The sequence below is a fragment of the Arachis hypogaea genome, chromosome 16 (assembly GCF_003086295.3).
Source record: "Arachis hypogaea cultivar Tifrunner chromosome 16, arahy.Tifrunner.gnm2.J5K5, whole genome shotgun sequence".
In the NCBI taxonomy this organism is placed as follows: domain Eukaryota; kingdom Viridiplantae; phylum Streptophyta; class Magnoliopsida; order Fabales; family Fabaceae; genus Arachis; species Arachis hypogaea.
Window position 1 is genome coordinate 90420418 of NC_092051.1, and position 13316 is coordinate 90433733.

The 13316-nt window shown below is 38.3% G+C and overlaps 1 non-coding gene across 1 annotated transcript; it reads left to right on the forward strand.

Moving 5' to 3' along the window:
• Positions 1 to 12177: 12177 nt before the first annotated feature.
• On the forward strand, positions 12178 to 12284 carry LOC112759995 (small nucleolar RNA R71). The gene has a single exon (XR_003180454.1). It is a non-coding gene; the product is annotated as a small nucleolar RNA R71 (small nucleolar RNA).
• Positions 12285 to 13316: the final 1032 nt, after the last annotated feature.

Genomic DNA, 13316 nt, shown 5'->3' on the forward strand with positions numbered 1-13316 from the left:
TGAAATTATGTAAAATGCACAATGTATGCTTGAATCAAGGCATAGGTGAATATCTATCCAAAACTAGCTTATTTCCTAAAGAAATGCATGAAACTAACCTAAAAATAGTAAAGAAAAAGTCAGTGAAACTGGCCAAGATGCCCTGGCATCAAGAGCCTCCTTCCAAGACGGTTGCATTTGATGTTGAGGAGGGTGTACAACCTCCAAGGCATACCCTGGTTGAAGACTTGGAAGAGGTTGATCAAGAGATGGAGATTCAAAAAAAAGAGGCACAACCTCCCATGCCCTTGGTGAGAATTGAAGAAGAGATTGAATTGGAAGAAAGCTACCAAGAGGAAGAGGTTGAAATTGAAGAAGCTTACAAGGAGGTGGAAGTTGTCAGAGAAGAGCACAAGGGAGTGGAGCTTGCAAGTTCATTAGCAACACCTCTCCCAAGGCCATTACCGTTCAACACAACGTTCAAGTGGGTAAAATTCTTATCCTTAACCTTTACTTTCCCACTTGAATATGGGCTACTAGAGACGGATGGTCAACTTAGAGCTCTTTGTGGCATCAAGAGTAAGAGGAAGATGGTCAGTGGTAAGAATTGTCCTGCAAGGTTCATTATGGTTGAAAGCTCAAAGTTTAAACGCAAAGGTTGGTGTAGAGCTCAAATGAATGGGTCTAGGAAGTTGTTTGGCCGCTTTAGTGAGAATTCAGATTGCTTGCTACCCGGATGGAATCATAATGATCAACAAGAAGACGGGTGCAAAAGCAAGATTTGGGACCTTGGAATTCAGTCTAGAAATCAACACTCTTGGGGCCTTGTCACTTGCTTTAACCTACTTGAAGGCTTTCTGCGCCTAGTTTGCGACTCCGGAGGCCATTGGAATCACAAACATTGGTGGAGATTCCTGGATGAGTTCAAGCACAAGCCACCATAACAAAGGGCTCTCCAAATGTCCAACTTAAGGACAATAACTAAAAGTGCTAGGTGGGAGACAACCCACCATGGTATGATCGTTCCTTTTTTCATTTTTTATTTAGTTTCATTCGTTTTCGAGTTTTATTTTATTTTATTGTATTGAACTTGGAGTTTTGCATAACATTTATATTAGTATTGCATTTTGCATAATGCATTATTATATAAAAAAAAATCGCACGCGACGTAACCGCGTCGCCGACGCGTCCGCGTCACCAGTGCGTTGGGAAGAAAACAAGATTGAACAGAGAGTCATGCAAAAGCGTGGCTGAAAGCGTGGCTGAAGGCGTGCCTTTGGCACAAATTAATCTACGCGACCGTGTGGATGACGCGTTCGCGTCATTAGCGAAATAGCCTCCCCACGCGTCCGTGTCACATTGGAAATAAGGCCACCCGCGCGATCGCATCAACCACGCGACCGCGTCACCCAAAAAATTGGCGAAAAGAGTTTCGAACAGAGAGTTGTGCGAATGCGGGGCTGCACTCGCGCCAATCGCACAAATCAGGCCACACGATCGCGTGACCCACGCGTCCGCGTCATCTGACCTTATCGTGCACCACGCGACCGCGTCGCCTGCGCCGCACAACTTATCCAGATCAGCGCCAAATATCATATCTTTTCTTCCCCCAAATCCTAATTTTTTTTCCATTCTTATTTCTTTCTTCTTTTCTTCTTCCTTCTTTACTTTCATTCTCTTTTACTTAATTACATACTTTCATTCATTGCATTTTAATTTTGTGCATATTTTTATTTTCTAAATTTATTATTTTTTTCTTTCCATTGGTGTTACAATTTTCTTATTCAACTGTTGCATCTTTTTTTGAATTTATTTCGGTGCTCAGTGACTTGTTTTACACTGTTGGGTAATATTATTTAAGTCAATGCTAATCTTTTTTGATATTTGTATTAATTTTACATTGACATTAATTTATATTGTCTTGCACTCTCTTCCCCATTGTTACAAATTTTGTACCACTGGTATGCCATGGCTTCTATTGTTTTCTCACGTACATGTTGAAGCTTCCATGTAAATGAGACCCTTTTCATTTGGGATTAACCCACCCATACATCATTTATTCTCTTATCTCTATTTCTGGGTTACGTTTTTTCCCTTTTTCTTTCAGGATGGCCACCTGGAAGGGAACCAGAAAATGTTTACATAGGGAGACAAACAAGTCCATCAGCACAATCCTTGGAGAAAAGCATCAGTTGGAGAGACCCGTCCACTTGTACATCTTAGCATGCACTGAGGACGGTGCAATCTTTATGTGTGGGGAGGTCGATACCGATCTCCATAGGTTAGTATTTTCTTCTCAACACCAATGGTTTATTTTCCTTGTTAGTTGTTGCATTTACATGTTTGATTGCATATTTGTTTGATTTTGTGCATATTTTACCACTTGGTTGAAGAAATATTTTCTTTTTCAGAAAAAACTTTTAGAGCATTTCACTAATTTGAATAAAATTTAATGTTACACTTGTTTGAAGAAATATTATACTGGAACATGGTTTAGAGCTCGAACACACAAAACCTGTGAAATTTTTTGAGCCTGTTTGAATTGGTTGCATTTTACCAACCAATATTTTATTTTTGGTGTGTGTTTTTCTCTCTAAAATTGTGATCTTTGTCTTGCTTAATTATATATTTCCATGGTTTGATGTATGCATGCACTTATATGATTGAGGCCTTTGTTTCACTGAGCATACATACCCATAGGGCCTTACCTTTCATTATCCTTTGCAAACCAATTTTGAGCCTATTTTACCCCTTTGTTCTTTACTTTAGCTCATCACTAACTCTAAGCGGAAAATAATAACGTCCTTAATTTGAATCTTTAGTTAGCTTAGACTAGTGAGAGTGCTCATGAATTAAGTATGGGGAAAAGTGGGTTTGGAAACCTTTGGTTTGAGAATTGAGTATGTTAGAATTTTCTGAAAATGTGAAAGTAATGTTTAGGACATGTTCATGCATTCAATAATTTAATCATATGCATTGAGAAAGAAAAAAATGATGAAAAAAAAATATTATTAAGAAAAGAAAAATAGAAAAAGGAAAAGAAAAATAAAAAAAAGAGAAAAAGAAAAGACAAAGAGCAAATAATAAAAGGGGACAAAATGCCCCAAAGTAAGTGGTGAAAGCAATGCATATGTACTGTACTTGAAATTAGAATGCATGAATATGTGGAAAACATGGTTAATGGATAGTTAGATGTGGTATTATGATTACATGGATTGTCTAAAGTTAGGTGAAAAGTTTAAGTTAATTAAGGATTCAGATTTTAGTCCACTTGACCAAATACAATCCTACCTTGACCCTAATCCCATTACAACCCTTAAAAGACCTCTTGATTTGTGTATTTGTGCATTAAATTTTTGTTGATTGGTAGAAGAAAAGCAAGCCTTAGAAAGCAAGGTTAGTAGAGAATTGAGAGAATCGAACTTTAAACACTTGAGTGATTAGAGTGTATACACTACCAGTGAGGGTTCGATGCTCAATCCCTTGTTCCCTGCTTTCATGAGCTATTTTCTTTTTACAAGTCTATTTGTACTTCATTTTTATGATTTAAATTAGTGAAATCCAGTTTATTTTTATTCTTGAAAGGTTTATTTACTTTTCACCAAGTTGGTAGAAACATTTTGCATTTAGTTGCTTTCATATAGATAGGATTGCATTTCATACATTTTACCATTCCTCTTTAGTCTTTTAGTTCTCTTAAGCTTAGCATGAGGACATGCTAATGTTTAAGTGTGGGGAGTTTGATAAACCACTATTTTATAGTTTATCTTGTACTCAATTGAGTGGTTTTCATTAACTCTTTACCCACTTATTCATACTATTTTACATTTCATACATACTATTCATACTCAAAGTAAGTGGAAGGAATACAAGAAGTTGGAGAAATTGCTAAGCTATCCAACCTGACCTCTTCGTACTCAAACGGCTATAACTTTAGCTACAGAGGTCCAAACGACGCGGTTCCAGTTGCGTTGGAAAGCTAACATCCGGGGCTTCGTAACGATATATAATTTTCCATAGCTTCCTCAAATCTAGGTGACACGAACGCGTGAATGACGCACCCGTGTCGCATCTGTAAAACTGCAATCCACGGTAACGCGTGGACGATGCCTCCGCGTCGCTTTGCCGCAACTTGAATGTACCAGAAATCACTGGAAGCAATTTCTAGGCTGTTTTTGACCCAGTTTTCAGCCCAGAACACACAGATTAGAGGCTATAAAGTGGGGGAATGCATCCATTCATCGAATAAGCACACAATTCATAATTTTAGTTTTAGATGTATTTTTTAGAGAGAGAGAGGTTTTCTCCTCTCTCTTAGGATTTAGGATTAGGATTTTTCTTACTTTCAAGATTGTCTCTTTTTATCAGGTTCAATTTTCCTTTTATTTTCCCAATTTAATTTATGAACTTTTCCATGTTACATTTGATATCTTTATTAGTACAAATTGAGGTATTTCAGTTTATGAATGTTTTATTCTATTTATGAATGCTTTTAATTTAATTTAGATATTTTTTTTCCTTTTGGCTTTGGTTAAGTAATTGATAATACTTGAGCTGTCAAATAAAGCAGTGGTTGAAATTGGGAGTTGCTCCAATAACTCTAGTCTTTCTGTAGGAATTTACTAGGACCTGAGGATTAAGCTAATTAATCCACTTGATTTACCTTCATAGTTAGAGGTTAACAAAGTGGGATTAAAATCCAATGCTCATCACAATTGATAAGGATAGGACTTCCAATTCTATTACCTTGCCAAGAGTTTATTTTATTATTTCTATTTTATTTTTCTTATCATTTAACATACTGGTTTCTTTCTTTCAAAACCTCCAATTTACAAGACTCATAACCAATAATAAGAATATACTTCCCTGCAATTCCTTGAGAAGACGACCCGAGGTTTAAATACTCGGTTATCAATTTTAAAGGGGTTTGTTACTTGTGACAACCAAAACGTTTGTAAGAAAGGTTGATTGCTTGGTTTAGTAACTATACTTGCAACGAGAGTTTACTATAACTTCTAAACCATCAATCTTCAGTTCTTTAATGATCTCCTCATTCCTCTTCCAAGGTTCCGAGGAGATCCAATTATGAATAGCTTCTTTCCTAAGATAACTATCCAATTGGATGAAGAACGAAAGCTTTCTAGTAAAATCAAGAGAAAAGAAAGAAGACAATGAATGAAAACTAATATTGATCCATTGAATTACACAGAGCTCCCTAACCCAATGAAGGGATTTAGTTGTTCATAGCTCTCAAAATGGAAATTGGAATTGTAAAATACATTCTGAAATTCAAAGTGCAGTAAATGAAAACTAAACAAAAATCGAAAAAAAATGGTGAGAAGTCCTCCTTAACTTAAATTCTAAGCTATTTATACACTTTCATCTATTGATCTTCAAGCCTTGAATTGGGCTTTTGGCCTTGACGGAATTGGGTTGAAGATGGCTCTAATTGGTTGCCCTTGATGCTGATAAGAGATCTGTTTGAAATTCAGAACTCCGATTCTTCACGTTTGAGTCAACATTTGAGGGCCAACGTTGACTCAAATGCCACTTTGAATCAGACCAGCAAAAGCCAGAAAGCTTGCTGTCATTGGCGTTTGACTCAACGTTCGAGGGCCAACATTAGCTGATCCGCGCGTACGCGTTTGCACCCATTGCTTTTTTTTTCGTCCGCGCGTACGCATCACTGACGCGTACGTGTCGATTGAAAATTTTCCACTCTTATTTCTGGGCTGGGCATCACGGACGTTGGAGGTAGCATTTGATGCAACGTTGGACTTCGACGTCCAGTTATGGTGCGTACGCGTACTGTGCGCTTCCGCGTAAATGGGTCAAAAATACTCATTTACGCCTACGCGTGATGCACGCTTCTGCGAGGATGTAAAAAATTGCTTTTCACGCGTACGCATCATGGACGCGCACGAGCCTCTCAAAAATCTGTCAACCCCAGAATTGATCATTTTCTCACAACGTTGGGGTTGACATTGGACCCCCAACGCCACCTCCATCATGAGCATTAGCCATGTTACAGAGAGGTGCTCTGTTTCTCTTCCAACGTTTGAGGCAACATTGGTGGTCAAACTTGGCCACCAATGTTGCTTCCTCTTCATCCTTTCCATGTTCCTTCTTCAACCATCCTCCATGCTTTCTTTCACCTATCATCAACCAATGAATGCATAAAAGCTTTGCTAAAATCATGAGAATTCTTATTATTATTAGCATAAAGTAATCATATCATAAATCATCATGAAATTGCACCAAATTACTCACGGTTGAATAAATATAGCCATACATGAATTTCTACCCAATTTGCTTACTTATAGCTCAAGAAAGTGCATAAAACCTATTAAAAATAAAGAAAAAGGCTAGTGAAACTAGCCTAAGATGCCTTGGCATCACAATACCAAACTTAAATCTTGCTTGTCCCTAAGCAAGTACTAAATTATTATGACGAAAGAATGAAACAGAAGAGCATATTCATATCAGCAAGCATTATTAGTAGCTCATGGGGTTTTATGCAGACAATGCAGTAGCTAACTTCTTATTGATCTTTAAGCATAGAATGTCTCCTTCAAGCATCAATTAACACACTGCTATGACCTCTCATTATTTACTCATCCTTGGTAATTACTTTTCTTCATTTTCTTTTCCTATAAGCTTTAGCTCAGTGTCCTGTGTGTAGCATTTTCTCAGCTTATTTGCACTCATACATTATTCACTACAGACACTTGGCTCACATTTCTTCTTAGAACCTTGATGCCCAGCACCTCTTTGGGTTACTAAATGTCTTGCAACTAAGTTGCTCTTGATAATGGACTTTTGGTTGATAATTCCGGGTTAGTTAACCCAAGTTACCAAGTGTTAAAGCACTCCATAGAACCTAATCATCCAAGCAGATCCTAGTACAAAGACACCACAGGCATATGTCCTAAGATTCAAGCTATTGGTGTCTAGCCTTATTCTTTTCTTTCTTTTGTTTTTGCTGCCACTTTGGCTTTTCTTTTCTTTCTTTCTATTTGTTTCCCTTTCTAACCAAGGACTTTTATTTGCTAAGATTTCATAGACAGCATGCTAATTTTTACTTAGAAAGAGAACAATCTATCCTTTTATTCATTATAAGTGAGCTACTACATAATCAAACATATCTACCACCACTTACTGTTATTTTACTGCTTGCTAAAAAGGAACTCTTCCACTTCTTGTTCAAACATTTCTTTTATTGGAATTGAAAAGACTTAGGGAACAAGACAAGCATTTAACAAGTAAAAGTGAAAGCACACACACTTAGACTAGCATACTTATTTTAGAGATAAACACACAGAATGCAAGACAACTAAAACTAAAAGAGAATATCAACTAAGACAAACATGTTCTTTCTTTATTGAATGGAATAACCAAGGAGCAAGTCCACCTTTCATTTTTTATCTTGTTTGTCTTTCTTCTTCTTCTCGCTTGTTTGTTTACTACTTTCTCCCTTGACTTTGTCCTTTAGCTTTTGCCAGAATCCAACTTTCTTCATTGTCTCTTCTACTCTGTTTTCAAGGCCTATTGCTTTGTTTATTTATCTAGCACTCTTTTCATCAAAGTATTCATCGTACACTGGAAATGCTGGGTCCATGCTATGCAGATGTTCCCCAATGTAGTTGAGCTTGATTTGGCTATTAATGTTATAATCAGCTTGAGCTCCATACCTTGCATCCTGAAGGGTTGTGAACTCCTGGAAGGCTCTCATGTTATCAACTTATAGTTGGGCAAGCTGGTTGAGAGATTCTTGAAATTGTGAATCTTATTCTCTTTGCATGACTAGAGATCCTGATTCATAATCTCTCTGTTGACTCATCATTCTCAGCTAAAGTTCCTCTTATCTTTGTTGAGCTCTCATGTACTGTGAATGAAACTCTTCTTGCTTTTCTTGCACTCTCATGTATTGTTCGGAGAGCCTTTCAATTGCTTCTTGTATCCGCCCCATGTCCAGGTTGTTTTGTGGTTGGAATGGTTGCTCCTCTCCTTGTTCTTCTTGTTGGTCTTCTCCTTCCTATGGTTCCTTTCTCATTCTCCTCCTCCGTGGCCTTCGACTTTGCTGTGCCTCTGTGACATTCGTCATTCTTTCGAGGGTTATGGGCATGCCTGGATACAGCCACATTGGGTGTGCATCCTCTAATGGTACGCTGGCTTTCATGCATAGCCTCATAATGGTGCTTGGGTAATAAAGCCAGGCTTCAGCAGAATTTTTCTCTGCAACCCTTTGAATGTCATTTGCAATGATCTCATGGACATTTATATCTCCTCCTACCATTATGCAGTGTAGCATGACAGCCCTTTGCTTGTTGACTTCCGATGTGTTTACTGTGCCGAGAATTGATCTCTTTATCAACTCATACCATCCTTTTTCTTCAATGAGATCTCCCTTTTTCAAGTACTTGTGCCTTCTTTGATTGTCCCTCTCCCAGTCAGCATTCACCACACAGATATCACTAGATATTTCATGATAGTCTGGGTTCCCAGTTACTCTTTCGTGGTACCCTGGCTCATCAAAGTGTGCTGACCTAAGTCCTAAGACTTTCATGATAGTCTTCGGACTAAAGTCCACTTCCTTTCCCCATACATAACTCTTGTAAGTTAGGGCTTCAGTCATATTAAGCCTTGGGGTGTTAGCATAAAACTCCCTTATGATGTTTGCATTAATCCTGGTGATTGGTGAAGTAAGCTCTTCCCATTTTCTCTTTCTAATCTTAGCTTTTATTTCTAGGCACCTGTCATCAGGTAGCTGGAAAGGGACTTCGAAATATATCTTCTTATCATTCATCCACCCAAGTTGCATTTGATGGTACCATGATTTGAACTTCCATCGATCATACTTGTTTTCACCTTCTTCAACCATGGGTTCCTTTCCTTTTCTTCTTTGAGAGTTTGAAGACGAAGCCATGCTCCCTTTGATGGTTGGCCGGATTGAGGTTAAGGTTTTATGAAGAGAATGGGTGAATGTGATGCACCTTAGGAGCGAAAGTGTTAGAAGTTAGAGTAGTGTGATGGAAGCAAGTGAACAAGGGTATTTTGTTGCACAAGGACACGACTTCTAAGCTTTGGTTTTGGAAAACAACATCATTGAATATCTGAGTACAACAAGTGTGTGCTTTTGGTTCACATGCACGGTTCAAGGGAGGTTATTTGTAGTAAGCTTTAATGAAAAATGGATGGCTAGGATTCACTTGGACAAGGGATAAATTAACGTTGTGCATGTAAGGTCAAATAAAGACAAAAGTTGCCTCTTCATGAAGCATATCTCTTCGGTCTTCCAAGTGCTTCTTCCAAGGATGTTCAGATTCACCCATCAAGCCATGTGATCCCCTTTTGTCTTCATGCTAACCTTTCCTTTCCTTGTCTTGTCCCTTTCATGAAATAGTTCTCCGTACACCTAACCATTATTACAAGACAAAATGGATTAGTACTAACAGGTGGTGGTAAAAGAACAACTAATATTTTAAAATTAAAACCTTGGCTATCATTCCTCATGCTTATTTAACCAACCGTGACTCTCTTTGGTGCCACCATATATAGTCTTGGAGGACACCAAACTTAGTGTTAGGTCATATGGTTCAAAGTGTTACTTCCTCCAAATGTTGTCATTGAAATCTCTTTGAAATTAGTATCATTTTTTTTGTTAAACCATCATGAGAAAAACTTTATTTTGCTATTTCTAACATGAACTAAAATTATAACTATGGTTGCACTTTCATGACCTTCAAAGCTCAAGAAAATTTGACTTTCATGTCTTGTTCTTGCAAAATATAGAACACCAAACTTACTGTTTGGCCATAAATTCCAAGAAACAAATGTCAAACGGGCATTATGATCATTATTTTTGAAAGGTGTCCTAATGTGCCTGTAGGCACACCAAACTTAGAATTGGATCATATGCTTCTCAATGTCATGAAAAATTGTCAAAATAGTCTTGAATTCATGCTAGAGCAACACTCATTATTCATACTGAAGTATATAAAAAAAAAAAAACAAGGAAAACTAATTCATGGGCTGCCTCCCATGAAACTCTTCTTTAGTGTCACTAGCTTGACGGTTGATCCTAATCATGGTGGATTGTAGTGCCTTAGGTCTTCTCCCCTTACAGTGAAACAGTCTCCACTTGATTTCTTAATGATTTCTATATGTTCTAGGGAGAGGACCTTTCTAATGGAGAATACTTGAGGTTATTGAGATGGAATGGTTGGAAGATGGGGTGGGATTGGTGGATGATGCACTGATATCACTCTGTCTCCAGGGAAAAAATCCTCTGTAGGAATCTTTTTATTCCTCCATCCCCTTGGTAATTTCTTCACAACTCTTCCCTCTTCTTCCAGTGGTGCTCCCATGAGTGTTGTGTCATGAAGTCCCTTGCTAGCTGCTCCTCTCAACTCCTGTGGCTTCGGCTCTTCCTTGAACTCCATTGGTTGCTTCTTCTCTTGAGCTTCCTATTTATCCATCAATGAGAGCTCCAGATGCTGCCCTTCTTTTAATCCCTTGCTCTCTTGCTCAAATTCATGCACCGATTTGAAGGCTTGGAAAGTGAGCTGCTCATCATGTATCCTCAATACCAACTCTACTTGTTCTACATCAATGAGGGCTCTTCTAGTGGCTAAAAATGGTCTCCCAATAATAATGGGGTGGAGGTAGCTTTCTTCCATGTCCAGAACAACAAAGTCAGTGGGGAGGAAGTAGTTTCCTACTTTCACCAATAAATTTTCAATCAGTCCTTCAGCCTTCTTCTGAGTTTTATCTGCCAATTGGACGATTACAGCTGTGGATCTTAGCTCATTGATTTGCAACTTCTTCATAGGAGATAGAGGCATCACATTTATGCTAGCTCCTAAGTCGCAGAATCCTCTATCAATTTTTGTCTCTCCTATGGCACATGGAATATGAAAACTCCCTGGATCTTTTTTCTTCATGAGTATGTCTTTCTTGATGAGGGCATTGCATTCCTTGTTCATTGTCACTGTTTGTCCCCTTTTTAAGGTTCCTTTCTTGGTCAACAATTCTTTCATGCACCTGATGTATGTTGGCATCTATTGAAGAATCTTTATGAAGGGAATGTTCATATTGAGAGTTGCAAAAATGTCTAGGAATCTTGAATACAACCTATTTTCCTCACTTTCCGTAAGTCTCTGTGGGAATGGTGCTTGTGGCACAAAGGGTTTGAAGTGTTCTTTCTCTTTTTATTTTTTCCTCTGTTCAGGGCTAGCCATTTTCTCTATCTCTCTTACATCCTTCCTTGGCTTTCCTTCATCATGCTCTAAGTGTATGGGGCATTCTTCCTTCAGACCTTCTTCACTGCTTAGATTAATTGACTTGCATTCTTCCACCTTACCTTCTTCATTTCCCTCTTGGGTTTTTCTTTGTATCACTTGGGAAACTATCCGTGGGCCTTGGAAATTGTTGTGAAAGATGTCCTACTTGCAATTCGAGATTCTTAAGAACCTCCCCTCGACTTTTCATAATACCTCTCTCCTCTTCCTAGAATTTTTTCATTTCTTCACACTCTTTGTTGAGGTTTGCAAGCATATCTTCCATCCTGGCCATTCTATCCTCATCATGTGGTGATGGTTGGGTGGAATTGGAGTGTTGAGAGTGGTTGTTATGGTAGTGGTATGGTGGCTGTGAATGGATGTTTTGTGTGGTGTAGTATGGTTTTTGGTTTGGGTTTTGGTGAGTAGAGTTATTGTATTGGGTTGGATTATTAGGTCTGTGATCTTGGCCTTGGTTTTGTTGGTTTCCCCACCCAAAGTTTGGGTGATTCCTCCAACCAGAATTATAGGTTTTAGTGTATGGATCATTGGCTTGCCTAGATGAGTTTCCAAGGTAATTAGCTCTTTCTTCTGTCTTTACTTCTTCTTGAGGTGATAATTGAGTGTGGATAGCTGCAACCTGGGTCTTCTCCATTTTCTTGGTCAATTCAGCCAGTTTCTTGGTAATCATCTTGTTCTGGGCCAGGATTGCATCCATATGGTTCAATTCTAGGACTCCCCTGTTGTTGCTTCTATCAGGGGCATAAAAATACTCATTGTCAGCTACTGTCTCTATAACATCAATAGCCTCTTCAATGGTCTTCTTCTTGTTTAGGGAACCTCCTGATGAGTGGTCTACAATGTTCCTTGATTCACAATTTAGCGCTTCATAGAAGGTGTGAATTTGCACCCACTCATTAAACATGTCAGGGGGCATTTCTTTGTCAAGTCTTTGAATCTCTCCCAGGCTTCATAAAGAGTTTCACCATCTTGTTGTCTAAATGTTTGCACTTCAGTTCTTAGCCTGTTTACTCTTTGTGGAGGGTATAACCTTGTCAAGAATCTACTCATTACATCTTCCCATGTGGTTAAGCTTTCCTTGAGGAATGACTCTAGCCATTTTGATGCCTTGTCTCTCAAAGAAAATAGAAATAGTAACAATCTATAGGTGTCGGGATGAACACCATTAGACTTAACTGTCTCACATATCCTTTGGAATTTAGTGAGATGTTCATTAGGATCCTCTTGTGCACTTCCTCCAAAAGAACAGTTATTCTGGACAAGAGTTATGAGCTAAGGCTTTAATTCGAAATTGTTAGCATGGACGGTTGGCCTCTGAATGCTGCTACCACAATTTCTTGGATTTGGATTGATGTATGATCCCAAAACTCTCCTCTCTTGCCCAACAGGGTTAGCTCTACCCCTTCTGGCATGGTTATTCACCTCTTCTTCATGGTGATTTTCCCTATCATCCTCCATGGTTATATCAAAGTATTCTTCCTCTTCTTCTGCACCAACAACCCTCTTTCCTCTAGCTTCCCTCCTTAATCTTAGGAAAGTTCTTTCCGGTTCACTATCAAATGAGGTTGAAATTTCATTCCTCCTACCTGTCATACAATGAATAAGTACAAGAAACAACCAGTACAAAGTCAACTAAAACAGAGTATAGTTAGCTTTGTTAGGGCAATTTATCAAATAGTTAGTATGTTAGCTTGCTGGAAAGTAAAGAAGTAAAAAAAATTAAAAAGAAATAACCAAAAATTGCAGCAATTGAAAAGGAACAACTGAAATTAAAAATTCAATAAATCAAACAAAAATAAAAGTGCTCAATCTAGGTATCCTTCAATTTAGTAATTGTCAATACAAAACCAATCCCCGGCAACGGCACCATAAACTTGATACATGAAAACTTGCCTCTCAACAAATTTTCTTCTAGAAAGTGCACCGGATTGTCGACAAGTAAAAACTCACAAAAGAGTGAGGTCGAATCCCACAGGGATTGGTAGATTGAGCAATGTTAATTGGAGAATTATGCTAGTTGAGCAAAATCGGACTACA